The sequence below is a fragment of the Pan troglodytes genome, chromosome 10, assembly GCF_028858775.2.
Source record: "Pan troglodytes isolate AG18354 chromosome 10, NHGRI_mPanTro3-v2.0_pri, whole genome shotgun sequence".
In the NCBI taxonomy this organism is placed as follows: domain Eukaryota; kingdom Metazoa; phylum Chordata; class Mammalia; order Primates; family Hominidae; genus Pan; species Pan troglodytes.
This window is the reverse complement of record NC_072408.2, coordinates 92672747-92688745: the sequence shown is the minus strand read 5'-3', so window position 1 is coordinate 92688745 and position 15999 is coordinate 92672747. Positions and strand designations below refer to the sequence as shown.

Sequence of the window (15999 nt, the reverse complement as noted above, 5' to 3'; positions counted from 1 at the left end):
CTCATCACCTGTAAAATAAAATAATAATAGTTCTCTAAAATAAAGTAATATGGATCATATTTATTCTTATATAGTATGCATATATTACAAAATGTGTTATGTAGCAGGCATTCAATAAAAGTTAGCTTACACATCCAACAGTAAACTAAACTCGCCCCTCTCATTTACTCATTTTTCCTCTTTTACTTTACATTTACATACTTTAATCTCTTTAAATCATTCTGGGATATGTTTGCAAAATCTTAAATCAGATTCCATCTCAGAGATTCTATATGAACCTTATTTCTCTTCCTTCTCTCCAAAGTTGAGCATCTTTTTGTCTCTTTGCTTTCCAATATTGAGGTCTTTTAGTGTTAGTTTCATATGTATCATTTGTCCCTCTTTGGGTTATTTTTTAACTGAGGTAAAATTCGCATCCAGTGGAAGGCATAAGTCCTAAGTATAAATGTTGATGAATTTTGACAATTGTATACATTTGTGTAATTCAAAACCCCCCCAAAATTGGGAAAATATTCACACCTGAATATTTTCTCATGCACATTCTCAGAGAATCCTCTGACATCACAGGTAAGCACTTAAATTTGCCTATTTTTAATGTTCATATAAATTGAATCAATTTTTGTATACTTTTTAAGTGAGTGTCTACTGATGTTCAATATAATGCTTTCAAGATTGCTTTATGGTACTACACATATCAGTAGTGCATACCACTTTATTGCTGAGTATTATTCCATTGTATGAATATACTGTAACTTTATTCGTTCTCCTGTGCAATTAACATTTGTGTTGTTTCTAGTTTGGAGCTATTACGAAAAAAGCTCTTATGAAACTTCCTGCACATATAAGTATTTTTCTGGACATATATTTTTATTGTTCTTGTATAAATACTTAGAATGAAAGTGCTGAGTTTTAGAGTAGGTGTATGCTCACGTTAGTAAGAAACTACCCAACAGTTCATTATGGTGGGTCCTTTTAAAGTCCTTGCTAACATTTGGTGTTACCATTCCTTTATATTTTAGCCATTGTAGTTGTTGTAATGTGTTATTTCTTGGTCTTCAATTTCATTTTTTATGACAATGTTGAACTCTTTGTCTCATGCATAGTGGCTATTCTTTGTTGTTGTTGTTGTTGTTGTTGAGACAGGGTCTCACTCTGTAACCCAGGCTGGAGTGCAGTGATGAGATCTTGGCTCACTGCAGCCTTGATTTCCTGGGCTCAAGCATGTTTCTCCCTCAGCCTCCAGAGTGGCTGGGACTACAGGAGTGTGCCATCACACCTGGCTAATTTTTGTATTTTTTGCAGAGATGGGGTTTCTCTATGTTGTCCAGGCTGGTCTCGAACTCCTCGATTCAAGCAATCCACCTGCCTCAGCTTCCCAAAATTCTGAGATTGGTGGTGGTGGTGGCCCATCTGAAGCAGCTGCTGTGGGAACATCAGCTGCAGCAAGGGAGGTACAGTTAGAGCTGTGCACTCCATGGAGCTGGCAGGAGCAGAGAGCAGGTGGGAGCACTGCTCCCTACCTAGTTGGGTGGCGGGAGGCTTGTGCTCCAGGATGCAGCAACAGCCACCCATACATGGATGGCATGTTAATGGCAGGAGACAGACAGGTTCCTGGGTGGAAAGTGGCAGGTCCCCAGTGAAATTCCAATTTCAATCCAGGGATACTCTGAATCCTGGGCCTGGGCTGCCAGTTCTGAGTAGAGTTTACTGCCCAGAGTGAGAACTTACAGTGTTTTCTCTGGGCCCACCCATGGCTGCCCATGAACCAATTAGCACACACTTCCTCCCTTCTGAGCCCATAAAAACCCAGACTCAACTGGACATTGGGACTACCACCTACATGAAGGAGCTACCCACTCCCAGTCTCCTCTCCACTGAAGGCTGCACTCAACAGTACTACCTACATGTGGAAAGGAGCTACCCACTATGAGTCTCCTCTCTGCTGAGAGCTGGGCACTTGTTGGGATGCACTGCCTGTGGAAAGGAGCTATTTTTGTAGGCTATTAGGAGCACTAATCAGAAATAATAAAAATGGTCAACTGATTCCATCAAACTTAAATACTGGCTCTTTGAAAGACATTCTTATGAAGATAGATAAGCTGCAAACTGGGAGAAAATATTTGCTGTGCATATATCTGAAAAGAGAAACCTCATAACAATAAAAAGACAGCCCAGTTAAATAATGGGCAATGATCTGAACGAACACCTTCCTAAGAAAAATATGAGTAGCCATGGCTGGGTGCAGTGTCTCACACCTGTAATGCTGTCACAGGATCCTTAGGGTGCCACTTTTCCAGCTAGAAACCTCTGTGGCCAGTGGCACCTTTGCTCTTTTGGTCTCCTGAGGGCTGTTCCTTTGCTCAGTGAAGCTCCTCTTCACCTTGCTCACCCTCCAGTTGCCCACATACCTCATTCTTTCTGGATGCAGGACAAGTACTCAGGACCCATTGAATGGCAGAACTGAAAGAGCTGTCACACAAACAGGACTGAAACACCCCCCTGCTCATAACTTTGTGGGTGACAAGTAGGAGAGAAGAGGGAAAGAGAGAAAAGCTGCAGTTGTCTTAGTTTATTTCCACACTGCTGATAAAGACATACCTGAGACTGGGAAGAAAAAGAGGTTTAATGGACTTACAGTTGCACATCGCTGGGGAGGCCTCACAATCATGGTGGAAGGAAAGGAGGAGCTAGTCACATCTTACATGGATGGCAGTGGGCAAAGACAGAGAGCTCGTGCAGGGAAACTCCCATTTTTAAAACCATCACATCACGTCAGACTTATTCACTGTCACAAGAACAGCACAGAAATGACCTGCCCCCATGATTCAATCATCTCCCACTGGGTCCCTCCCACAACACATGAAAATTATAAGAGCTACAAGATAAGATTTGGGTGGGGACACAGAGCCCAACCATATTAGCGGCCCTTCGGGCAACCCAGACCTAGGAGCTCCCCAAGCCAGAGCTGTGACACCCTCTTTGGGGCTCTGCAGTTCCTGGCAACCCCAAGCTTCTCGGTGCCACTGTGTTCCCTGGTCCCTGCAGTGGAAGTCAATTGCAGTGCACTTGCTTCAGCTGCAGCCTCACAGGGAGCTGGTGCCTGTGTGGTGCCTGGAGCTGCCCACCCCGTTGAATCCAACATGCCTGACTGTGTGCAGTGGCCAGACTCTGTGCTTGCTCACACAACTCTTACCACTCCACACCTGGCTCGCCCTTGGCAGGCATGGGATGTGGACTGGTAGCATGAGCCGAGTACAGGCTGCCAGGCCGTGTGGGCAGAACAAGCTCAGTGGGCCCAAGAAAAACTCAGGCAAAACTGCCACCGGCCACAGAAGTTTCAAGCTGGAAAAGCAACACCCTAACCATCCTATGACAGCATTACAGGTGTGAGCCACTGCACCCAGCCATGGCTACTTTTTTATTTTTCTTTAGAAAAGAAAAATAAATGTTCAGATAATGTTCAGATCATTATCCATCGTTTAACTGGCTGCCTTTTTATTGTTGAGTTATGAGGTTTTTCTTTTCAGGTATATGCACTGCAAATATTTTCTTCCAATTTGCAGCTTACCTATTTTCATAAGAATGTCTTTCAAAGAGCCAGTATTTAAGTTTGATGGAATCAATTGACCACTTTTATTCTTTCTGATTAGTGCTCCTAATAGCCTAAGAAATCGTTGCATACCTCAATGTCACAAAAATGTTTATGTTTGCTTCTAGAAAGTTTGCAATTCTAGCTTTTATAATTTAAATCCATGAAATGATCTCAAATTAATCTTTGTGCATGCTGTTGAGGTCAGGTTTTCATTTTTATATTTCATTCCTCCACATTATTTGTTGAATAGATATTGTTTCCCCATTGAGATTATTTGCTGCCTCCTTTGAAAAACCATTGATCAGATCATATAAGTTTACTCTCTTTGAATGGTCTCTTTATGTGACCTTATGTAAATAATATAGTATTTTGATTACTGTAGCTTTGTAGTAACTTTAAAATCAACAAACTTAAGTTCCTCAGCTTTGTTTTCTGCAAAATCATGCTGGTTTCTGTTTATTCTTTACATTTCTACATACATTTTCAAATCAGGCTTTTTGTTTGTATTTTCGAAGCCTGATTTTGATTGGGATTGCATTAAATCAAATTGATTAATTTGAGATAATTGATAAGTTCAATGTATTTAGTCTTCTAATCCATTAATATAGTATGTTCTCCATTACTTCAGGTCTTTTTAAACTTAACTTCTGCTGGGCATGGTGAGGCACATCAGTAGTTCCAGCTACTTTGAAAGCTGAGGCGAGAAGATCCCTTGAGCCCAGGAATTCCAGGCTGCAGTGAGCAAGTTTTATTTCTAATTGTTAATTGTTAGCATATAGACAGCAAAATTATATTTATAAATTGTCATTCTACCCTGCAATGTTGTTAAATTCATTGATTAGATCTATTAGCTATGTCTTTGTAGATTCCCTTGGATTGTCTACCTAAACAACCATACTGTATGCAGATAAAGACACTTCTTTTTTCTTTCTTTCTAACCCATAAGTCATTTAGTTATTTGTTGTTGTTTCTTGCTGAATTGGCTGACACTTCCAGTACAAAGGTGTTGATCAAGTGGTGAGAGCAGAAATCCTTGTCCAATTTCTGATTTTAAGTGGAAGCAGTTAGTATTTTACAATTAAGCATTATACTAACTGTAGTTTTTCTTTGTATTTCTAGTTTGCTGATAGGTTTTTATTTTTAAATCATACATGGGTGCTTAATTTTGTCAAATGTTTTTGCCACATGTATTAAGATTATCATATGAATTTTGTCCTTTCCTTTTATTATTTTGATAATGGTTTCGGCTAATTTTTAAAATGTTAAATCAACATTATATTGTTGGGATAACAGCATAATGTCATGTCTTATACTATTTATATAATGTAGAATATATTTTGTACTTTGTTAAGGATTTTTACTTGTCTTTTCATAAGAGATTGTGTTCTGTGCTATTTGTTCCTTGAAATATATACAACTAATATTCATATCATAATTAGTCGGGCCTCATAAAATTATTTGGGAAGTGATCTCTTTTCTTTTATAGCTGAAACATTTGTGTAAGACTGGTATCATTGCTTTACCATCAGTTAGAGTCTACCAGTGAAAACATCTTGGCCTGGTGGGAAAGTTTAGACTTGTAAATTTTTTTTTTTCAAACAAATCTAGGCCTATTCATGTGTTCTGCTTCTTTTATCTAATCTGTCTTTCATCAAAAACTAATCACGGAGGATGACAGAAGTTTTCCTCTGCTTATTTTTAAGCCCTCTAATGTGTGCCTACAAGATGTCATGGTGCACCACAAATTACTTAAGACTTGGACAATCAATGGCTTAAGAAAATACAAGTGATAAGGACAGAGTAAATAGATAAGTACAGAATGGGAGAAAATATTCACAAACTATGCATCCAATAAAGGTCTAGTATCCAGAACCTTATTATAAGGAACTTAAACAAATCAACAAGTAAAATACAAATAACCCAATTTTTAAAAATGGGCAAAAAGCATGAACAGACATTTCTCAAAAGAATACATATAAGCAGCCAACAAACATGAAAAAATATTCCACATCACTAATCCTCAGAGAAATGCAAATCAAAACCACAATGACATAAGTAACACCAGTCAGAATGGCTTTTATTAAAAAGTTAAAATATAACAGATGATGGTGTGGTTATGGAGAAAAGTGAATGCTTATATATTGTTGATGGGAATGTAAATGAGCTCAGACACTGTGGAAAGCAGTTTGGAGATTTCTCAAGGAATTCAAAAATAGAACTACTACCTTTCAACCTACCAACTCCATTACTGATTATATACCCAAAGGAAAATCAATTATTCTACCAAAATGACATGTCCAGTCATATGTTTATCATATTGTTACTCATGATAGCAAAGACATGGAATCAACTCATATGCCCATCAATGGTGGACTGGATAAAGAAAATGTGGTCCATGTATACCATGGAATACTACACAGCCATAAAAATAAACAAAATTGTTTCCTTTGCAGCAACATGGATATAGCTAAAGGTCATTATCCTAAGCAAATTATTGAAGAAACAGAAAACCAAATACCACGTGTTCTCACTTACAAGAAAAAGCTCAACATTGGGTACACACAGACGTAAAGATGACAACAATAGACACTTGGAACTACTGGGGCCTGAGGGGAGAGAGAGGGGCAAGGGTTGAAAAACTATTTATTGTATACTATGCTTACAACCTGGGTGATGGGATCGAATGTGCCTAACCCTCAACTTCATGCAATATTTCCATGTAACAAACATGCACATATATCCTCTGAATCTAAAATAAATGTTGAAATTAAACATAAGTGGATTGCAGGCTCAAAATTAAATCCACACATTTATTACAGCCAATTGATTTTCAACAAAGATGCCAAGTATAACAATAGGAAAAAGGCAGGTTTTTCAATAAATGGTAATGGAAAAACTGATATGAACATGCAGAAGAATGAAATTAGATTCTTATATCACACTGTATAAAAAAACAGCTCAAAATGAACAAAAATCTTAAATATAACACTTCAAACTCTAAAACTGCTAGAAGAAAACATAAGGGAAAAACTTCATCATATTGGTCTGGGCAATGATTTCTTTAATAGGATGACAAAAAAAAAAAAAAACCAGACAACAAAAGTAGAAATAGACAAATGAGATTATATCAAACTAAAAAGATACTTCACAGCAAAGGAAACAATCAATATAGTTGTATTAGTCCATTCTGACACTACTGTAAAGAGCTGCCTAAGAGGGTAATTTATAAAGGAAAGAGTCTTAATTGACTCAGAGTTCTGCAGGGCTGGAGAGGTCTCAGGAACCATATAATCATGACAAAGGGGAAAGTAAACATGTCCTTCACATGGTGGCAGGAAGGAGAATTGCAGAGCAAAGTGAGGAAAGTGCAGAAACCCTTATAAAACCATGAGAACTCACTCGCTATCATGAGAACAGCATGGGGAAACATCCCCATGATCTAATCACCTCTCCACGGGGTCCCTCTCCCAACATGTGGGGGTTACAATTGGGATTACAATTTAAGATAGGATTTTGGTGTGGACACAGAGCCAGACCATATCAATAGTGAATATGCAATTGATAGAATGGGAGACAATATCTGCAAACTATGCATCTGTAAAGGTGCTAATATCCAAAATATATAAGTAACTCAACTCAATACCAAGTAAATAAATAAGCCAATTAAAAAATAGGCAAAAGGGCCAGGCGCAGTGGCTCACACCTGTAACCCCAGCACGTTGGGAGGCAGAAGTGGGCAGAACACCTGAAGTCGGGAGTTTGAGACCAGCCAGACCAACGTGGAAAAACCCTGTCTCTACCAAAAGAAAAAAAAAAAAAATTAGCCAGGCATGGTGGTGCACGCCTGTAGTCCCAGCTACTAGGGAGGCTGAGGGATGAGAATCGCTTGAACCCAGGAGGTGGAGGTTGCGGTGAACCGAGATCGCACCATTGCACTCCTGCCTGGGCAACAAGAGAACTCTGTCCAAAAAAAAAATATATATATATATGCAAAGGACTTGAACAGTTATTTCTCCCAATGAGACAAAATGCCCAACAAGTGTAAGTGTGTGTGTGTGTGTGTGTGTCTGTATGTAGTGCTCTACATCAAGGGAAATGCAAATTAAAAACACAATGAGATGTTGCCTCGCACCTGTTGGAATGACTATTATAAAAAAAAAGATAACAAGTGTTGACTAGGATGTGGGGAAAAGGAAGTCCTCACACAGTTAGTGGGAATGTAATTATGGAAAATTGTATGGAGGTCTCTCAAAAAATAAAAAAATAAAACTGCCATCTGATCCATTAATTTAACTACTGGGCATATATCCAAAGGAAAAGAGATCTGTATTTCAAAGAGATATCTGCACCTCTATGTTTATTGCAACATTATTCACAATAGCTAAAATGGGGAATCTACCAAAATGTCTATCAATGGATGAATGAATAAAGAAAATGTGATAAATATACACAATAAAATAGTATTTAGCTATAAAAATAAGGGAATTATATGGTTTTTGACAGCATGAATAAACCTGAAGGATGTTACATTAAGTGAAATAAGCCAGGTACGAAAGGAAAAATATGCATAATCTGAAAGAGTTGAACTCAGATAAGTAGAAAGTAGAACGATGGTTACCAGGGACTGGAATGGTTTTGGGGGTGGGTGTTTGGAAATGTTGATAACAGGACACAAAGTTTCAATTAGACAGGAGACATATGTTCAAGAGATCTATTGTACAACATATTGGCCATAGTTAACAATATATTGTATTCTTGAAAATACTGAATGGATGTAAAGGGTCCTTACGACAAAAATAACTATGTAAGGTGATAGATATATTAATTAACCAAGTTAGTCATTCCACAATGTATGTATACTCCAAAAAATATTTTGTAAATAGTAAGAACATACAATTTTATCTGTTGATTTAAAAAATAAAAGTAAAATGTAGCAATTTTTAAAAATATACTAAGATCTTTACTACAGTGTTTGCTTTCACACCTTCAGGCCAAGACATTCTTTCATTGCACACAAGTGATTATAATCAGGAATTGTTTTGTGAGAATGAAGTCAGCAGAAAGGCTGGTAAATAATAAGAATGTTTTCTGGCACCTGGTTGTGGTAATACAATACTTTATCTCCACATTAATAATAGCTGGTATTTATGGAGTCATTGTTTTCTTACAGCATCTCTATGGGATTCAATTATATCCTGCTTTACAAATAGAGACACAGAGGCCCAGAGTTTGAATAAGCAGTTTGTGGTGGAACTGTGCTTCAAACACATGTAGTCTAGCTCAAGAGTCCACGTTCTCAACCGTTCTGCTATAAACATATGCAGGGTCCACAATATGTAAGTACCTGATATATAGATTCTTGGGATGGCAATACTTGTATTGAGATTGCTTGGGTGCAGCACTTCTTTCTCTCTCTTTTACTCTGCTTCCAGTGTGTGGTCAATGTCATTTTAACTAAGGCATTATTTATTTAGATGTGATAATGGAGTCAATCATGTTTCAGTGAAGTTTTGTCAGGTGGCTTTGAATAACTGTTCTTAATTTATTATTGTTAATGTACAGGGAGATTGCAATCTGGAACACAGTGGATGGCGTCTGCATTCAGAAATGTCATATTTGATTTTAGATTTTTAAGAATATAATTTATTACCATTCATTTAATATGACAAGATTTCACTTTTAAAAAGTCAGATTTTTAGGGTTTCTCTCTCGAAAAAATAATCAGAAACTGCAGAAATAATGGACCCATGTTCCACATAGGGGCAATCTGCTAGAGCTATCTAGGTCGCTATATTCATTAGCATAACCTGTTTAACACCCTTCGGAAATTTAGTTAGAGGCCATTGATATGTAGTTTCACTTGAAAGAAAAATATTCACTGACATCACTTTGTAAAATTGTCTACAGATCTACCTTATTCTTTTAAACATTTGTATCAAAAGGTCCATAACTGGGGTGTGTTTTTGTATTTAAACATTCACTTATTAAAGTACATTCAATATATTTCTTTATACAAGAGGCTGCCTATTGTAATTGCTAAAAGCACAGCTTTATATCTCTTCTCTGCCTCTGAGTAGCTTTGCAACCCCAAGCAAGTTATTTCACATCTCTCTTCCGAGTTTCCCTTATCATAAAACAGATTTGAACATGAGCCTATCTCATAGGCTTTTGTAAACATTAAGGCAAGTGCCTGACATATAATAGATAGTTGTTAGACAATTCATTTTTTACTATTGCATGCAATGATGCCAAAATATACCTTTTGGGGCATTTACAATGTTCAACTCCTTTAGGTTAGATTTTTAGAATTAGAACCATTAAGTAAAAAAAGAAAGAAATGTGCACTTTAAAGTTTTACAGATGTAATTTTGGAAAATTATTCCCCAAGCAGCGAGTTTCAATTAAATACACATCAATAGTGTGTGCCTGGTAGATACTGGGGAGGATTATTCTTTTAAAATTTGGCGAATCTAATATTTAAAAAGTGGCTTGCTTTTGTTGTTTTATGCTACCTTTCTCTGATACCTACTAAGTCTAATTGTAACAGTTATTTAACTCTGTGTAACAATTTACTCCAAAACTTAGCATCTTGGAACATTTATTAACTAAAGCAGTTTGTAAGAGTCAAGAATCTGGGAGCAGCTTTGCTAGATGCTAAGGCCTCAAGGTGTCTCACGAGATTGCAGGTAAACTGTAGACCAGGGCTGCCATCTCTGAAGGGACTGGAGTATCTAAATTGACTCCTATGGCTATTGGCAGGGGGCTTCAGTTCCTCACCATGTGCACCTCTCCATAGGGCTGGTCACAAAATGGCTTCCCCCAGAGCAAGACAGAAGCCAGTCTTTTAAAACCTAATACTGAAAATGATACACCATTACTTCTGCCAGTATTTGTTAGAAGCTAACCCACTTTTATTCATTACAAGTATTTTAATAAGACCTTCTACACTTGGCCAGGCACGGTGGCTCACACATGTAATCCCAGAACTTTAGAAGGCTGACGAGGGTGGGTCATTTGAGGTCAGGATTCAAGACCAGTCTGGCCAACATGGTTGAAACCCTGTCTCTACTAAAAATACAAAAATTAGCCGGGTGGTAGTGGTACACGCCTGTAATCCCAGCTACTCGGGAAGCTGAGGCAGGAGAATTGCTTGATCCTGGGAAGTGGAGGTTTCAGTGAGCCGAGATTGACAAATGTGAACAGCTTACCTGCAGTTCTAGCTTTTTAGCTGCCCTGCTTTCTATTGCTCTCAAAGGTTTCAATCTCAAAAACTAGGTGAACAAAGTCAGATCTGCGACCACTGCCCTAACAAGCTCAGACCCCTGCAAGTGCAGAAGAAGTAACCTTAAGGTCATGTAGTCAAACATTACTTCCTGATGTTCTCTCAGAAACTCGCACACTTAGCTAGAATCTGAAGATCCATAGTGGTTGTATTTTGAGTGGTTTCCAGAAAAAAATCCTTGCTCATAAGCCTGCAGGTTTTTCTGTTGAACTCTAGTGAGAAAGCTGTAACCTGAGAAATTTCTTATGTCACAGGATCCGTCGGGTGTCGTTTTTCTGGCCAGAAACCTCTGTGAACAGTGGTATCTTTGCCGAGTTTTGCTTAGGTCCACTGGGTTTGTTCTGCCCACTCAGCCTGGTAGGCTGTGCTCGGCTCACGCTACCTGCCTGGATTCCATTCCTGCTAAGGGCAAGCCAGATGTGGAGTGGTGAGGTGTGTGAGAGCAAGGGAGCATGGGGTCCGACCACTGCACAAAGTCAGGCACGCTGGCTACTGCAGTGGATGGGCAGCTCCAGGTGCTGGCATGGGCACCAGCTCACTGAGAGGCTGTGGCTGGACCAGGTACGCTGCAAGCAGCTTCCATGGCTGACACTGGGGAATGTGGTGGTGCCGAGAAGCTTGGAGACTCCAGGACCTGCAGGGCCCCAAAGAGAGAGTAACAGCCCTGGCTCGGGGAGCTTCCCAGGTCTGGGGTCCCCGAAGGGCCATAGTTCTTCTCTCCCCTTCATCTGCAATGTGGTGAGCAAGGAGTGTTTCAGACCTGTTATAGCTCTTTCAACCCTGCCATTTGGCAGGTCCTGAGTTCTTGTCCTGCCTCCAGGAAGAATGAGGTATGTGGACAAGTAGAGGGTGAGCAAGTTGAAGAGGAGCTTTACTGAGTGCCAGAATAGCTCAGAGGAGACCCTGGAGTGGATAGCTCCTCTCTGCAGGCAGGTTGTCCCATCCAGTGTTCAACTGTCAGCTGAGAGGAGGCATTGGAGTAGGTAGCTCCTCTCTGCAGGCAAGTCATCCCATTGTCTCCCCAAATCTGGCTGAGTCTGGGGTTTCTATGGGCCTCAGAGGGGAGGAAGTACCTGCTGATTGGTCCATGGGCTGCCATGGGCGGGCACAGGATAAAACACCACAGGTTCCCTCTGTGGTCCAGGAGACTGGCGCCTGGCCCCCAGGCTTTAGGCTTTCCCCAGTCTGAAGGTGGGACTTCACAAGGGACCCATCCCTTTCTTCCTTGGAGCCTGTCTGCCTTCTACTGCTTTCTATGGTGCCCAGGCTGTTCATGAAGAAGGTCCAGGCAGGCCAGTGCCGAGCTTCCCTCAGTCCCCACTTGGCCTCCCTCTTGTGCTTATTAGAGCCCAAAGTCCAGAGGGGGCTGAGACAGCAGAGGTCTGGCATGTCAGTGCTGCCCCAAGTGTGCACACACCCGACTGGGCTGTGACAGCACCGGGGCTCAGCCCCAATCTTGCTCTGAGATCAGAGCGGTGCCGAGAGTTGGGAGAGGCCAGGCAGTTGGAGCTGACACCTTCAAGCCTGCTGAGGCATGAAAGGGGGTATTTCTGGATCCCCAAGACTTAGAGATGCCCAGGTCCTCAGTCACGGCTGGGGTAACTGCATCTGGGCCCGGAAGGGCGGGGCTCCCGCCTCTTTCCGGCCCCCAGGAGCACAGGGAGGCCCAGGTCTGCAGCTGTGACTTGGGTGGCTTCAGCTGTGCCCAGGAGGGCAGACAGGAGGCCTGCTCCCAGCCTCCAAGAGCACAGGAAGGCCCGGGTCCGCAGCCATGGTTTGGACAGCAGCAGTTGCTCCCAGGGAGCTCCTGCCCTGCCACCTCGGTAGGGCGGGGTTGCCACTTGTCCCTGGCTCCCGCTGGCTCTGTGGAGCATGCAACCCCGGCTGTGCCTTCCCATTGCAGCCTGAGCCGTGGCAGCGGCTGCTTCAGATGGTCTGCCACTGCTATTACTTACATTTGGATTTGGATCACTTTTAGCATCACTGGTATCTTTTCAGTTCAATAGGAAACCTTAATTCATTGAAAAATTCTGTAACATTGCTGCTCAAAGGGTAAGTATGGATTCAGAACCCTGCGCTTCCCAGGAGGCTCCTAGGTGCAGGTGCAAATCATCCACCTCTTCTTCCAGAATACAAAAGCATAGTAAGAGAGGGTAGTTTTTACTCAAAGGGCAAATGGTACTATGGTGTCCTTCTCCAAGGAAAGTCAGCCCAATTTCATCTGCTTCATATTATTGGTGTATTAGTCTGCTGTCATGAGCAAATGACACAGACTGGGTGGCTTCAACAACATAAATTCATATTCTCACAGTTCTAGAGGCTAAAAGTCCGTAATCAAAGTGTCCAAAAATAGTTTCTGGTGAGGGTTCTCTTCCAGGCTTGTAGATGGCCACCGTCTCTGGCTGAATCCTCACACGACTTTTTAACTGTTTATGAGTAATGAGAGAGAGAGAACTCTGCTGTCTCTTCCTCCTCTTGTAAGAACACCAACCCTATCAGTTTAGAGACCCACCCGTATGCCCTCATTTAACTTTAATTATTGCCATAAAGGCTCTCTCTTTAAATACAGTCACATTGGGTTTAGGGCTTCAACATATGAATTTTGTGGAGGACACAATTCAATCAGTAACAATTAGTATTAGTGCTCTGATACATATGAGCCTATGATGTTCTCCAAATCATAAGGAAATAAAATTTGTACAGTGTTGAATTCACATTACATTCACAGAATCTTTAATAAGTCTTAAAAAGGAAAGAGTCCCAAATCTACTTAATAAAAGTAAAGTATCACTTAAGGAAAATTTCCAAAGGCAATTAAGTGATTATATTATAATTATAAATTATTATTTTTGTTAACAGCAATAGGTTGGTCTTGATTTGGTTTTGATTAATTATTCAATCATCACATAGCTCTCAACCTCACTTTTCTTATCTGTAAATTTGAGATTCTATTTTCTTTCCTGCTCAGCATGCTGTGACCAAATAAGACACCAAATATAAAAACGCCTATGTAAAGCACTACAACATAATATTACATCATTTACCATAGAAGGTGAATGTATATTTGGTGGTGTTTATATACTTACATGCACATATTTTATGTTATGTGCATATTTTGTGTTTTATAGCCTTCAAAATTTCTTCGAAGTAGAGCAATTTCCACCAGTAGCCAGGCTTATATGGATTTATCTCATTAGATACATTAGATACATACTCATTAACACATTAGATACATTAGATACATACTCATTAATAACAGTCATAGCTCCTAAGTGAAGACATTTGGCCTTTTATTTAGGACACAGGTATCTGGCCAACATTCAGCCAGTCAGCTACTCAAATATTAAGTTTAATTTATTAAAAAATATTTTTAATGGAATCGCCTATTGTAACTGGATGACTAATTATACCATCTGACTATATGTAATTACTTCAAAGCTTAGTAGTGCCATTCTAAACTTCTATAGAGAATCAAAAGAGCATTGACACCATAGAAACCTAGAGTTGAAAGGGAATCCCTGCTTCTGAGATATACCTAATCCATTCAAGATAGTTATTTCTTCTTTGCTTAAAACCTTTTAGAGAGGTTAATTTACAACCCATGACACCTACTACCCATATTTAAAAGGCTTTGTGAGAGAAGCCTCATCCATTCCAATTTTTAGAGACAGTTTCCTATTACCATGAGCAAATTTAAGACAGGAACGAACTGCTGAAGAGAGGTACTTGTAGATAATGATAATAATTGTAGTAGCTCTGGTATTCTATTTAAGAATTTATTTTTACTGACTTTTGGGGGCTTTCCTACTTTTTGTTGTAAATGGCTCTGTTTTGCACAATGCCCTTTCGCCACAATCTGTTGTCCGAAGATTCTCACTCCAATTATGGTCCTACCCTCTGGCCAGCTCTAATTATTTCTGAGTTTTTCTCTCTCTTTTCCATACAAAAGAAGTTCTATTTTATTATTATTTGCTTGATTGAGAATGGGATTTTGAGTAAATCAGATAAACTGATTGATTATAACAAGCTCTCTAGTATGTTATTTCCTCACAGATTACCGTGTAAGTGGCGACAAATTGGCTCACAGTCAAGTATCTGTGTAATCAGAAGAATTTCAGCTCTGCTGTTTTTTTTATGAAGGCCCTGGGGACAACTGGCTGTTATCACAGATGCCTATTGTAATTATATCAGTAACCCAATTTAATAATTAAAATGTGAAAAGTAAATTTCTAGCAATAAGAAGAGAGCTCATCTGTATAAGAGATTTTTAGAAGAAAAATTCTCTCAGACTTATATTTAATAAGAAAATGAGGTTGCATTATTATTATTTTCTCCATTTATCAGATCAGAAAACTGAGGCTCGGAAGGTTAAATAATTTACCCAAGGTCTCTACTAGGAAGTGACAGAGCCGTGACATGGATCCTTGTCTGTACAGCTCCAAAACTTAACACTCTTAACTCTCACGCCATATCTGCCGCCCCTTTAGTGAAGTCATGTATACTAAAGCTAAAAGTCAGAAAAGCTTGTGTAATAAAGAGCCTTGAATGATAACCTACAGAGTTTGTGCTGAATTCTAAGAGTCTTTAAAGGATTTAAGATGAAAATGAGAGTGATATTTTTAAAACTTTAGTTTTATAACGTATTGCAGGAGGAAGAAAATCAAGACATTGATGTAAACGGTCAGGGAGCTGTACAAAGACTTTGCTCTCCATTCTTTGCATGCGTTAGATCAGCCCAAATAATTGTTAAATTTAATTGTCAGAAAGGAAATTAATACATCTTCATATGGGTCAGGTGCAGTGGTTCATACCTGTAATCCCAGCATATTGCGAGGCTGAGGCAGGTGGATCGCTTGATCCCAGGAGTTCGAGACCAGCTTGGACAACATGTCAAAACCCCATCTCTACAAAAAAATACAGAAAATAGCTGTGTGTGGTGGTGCATGTCTATAGTCCCAGCTACTCAGGAGGCTGAGGTGGAAGAATCACCTGAGTCCCTTAAGTCGAGGCTACAGTGAGCCAAGATCGGTGTCACTGCACTCCAGCTTGGGTGACAGAGTGACACTATCTCAAAACAAACAAACAAACAAATAAGACTTTATATGGTAACAGGCCGGGTCTCTAC

General features: G+C 39.8%; 1 protein-coding gene across 1 annotated transcript in view; it reads right to left on the bottom strand.

Moving 5' to 3' along the window:
* The window catches only part of NTS (neurotensin), a 39303-nt gene extending 23525 nt beyond the window's left edge, over nucleotides 1-15778 (bottom strand). Inside the window, exon 1 of the mRNA XM_054664565.2 lies at nucleotides 15686-15778. The gene's annotated coding sequence lies outside the window, so the exon portion shown is untranslated. The remainder of the gene's footprint in view (nucleotides 1-15685) is intronic.
* Between the last annotated feature and the right edge of the window lie 221 nt (nucleotides 15779-15999).